Source organism: Chelonoidis abingdonii, chromosome 11, assembly GCF_003597395.2.
Source record: "Chelonoidis abingdonii isolate Lonesome George chromosome 11, CheloAbing_2.0, whole genome shotgun sequence".
Taxonomy (NCBI): Eukaryota; Metazoa; Chordata; order Testudines; family Testudinidae; genus Chelonoidis; species Chelonoidis abingdonii.
This window is the reverse complement of record NC_133779.1, coordinates 45,466,708-45,467,339: the sequence shown is the minus strand read 5'-3', so window position 1 is coordinate 45,467,339 and position 632 is coordinate 45,466,708.

Genomic DNA, 632 nt, shown 5'->3' with positions numbered 1-632 from the left:
GGGTGAGACGAGAAGGAAGTAGCTTTGCCAGCCATGGGCCCCTGACCTCAGGCAGAGAAGAGCCACCCACTGACCCTGTGACAATGGCAGGAAGCCTGGAACTGAGCTGGGGGGATGGGCTGGGGGCTGTGACCCTTACAGCTGCCATGGGGGAGCGATTGGGGGGCACGATCCCAGAGTGGAACAAGTTATGTGCCAAACAGGCTCTGCTGGCTACCCTGGGAGGGATCCTGGCAGGATCCAGCCAGAGCAGTGAGTTTCTTTATCTCTGCAGCCTCAGTGCCTTGCTGGGGGCAGCCCCACAGCCTGTGAGGCCACAGAATCGTGGCTCTGGTGAAGAGCCCTGGCTGAGGGCTGCAGGGGAGGGTCAACGGGGTGGCAGAGTGCAGAGCCCTGGCTGAGAGCTGCAGGGGAGGGTCAATGGGGTGGGGGAGTAGAGAGCATGCGGCATGTGGGGGGTATATCGTACAGCACCCTGCACGTGGTGGGGGGGCTGTAAATCATGCAGCGCCTTGCACATGGGGGGTGGTAAATCATACAGCACCCTGCACATGGGGGCTGGTAAATCGTACAGCGCCGTGCACATGGGGGGCGGTAAATCGTACTGCGCCCTGCATGCCGTGGGGGGGGGG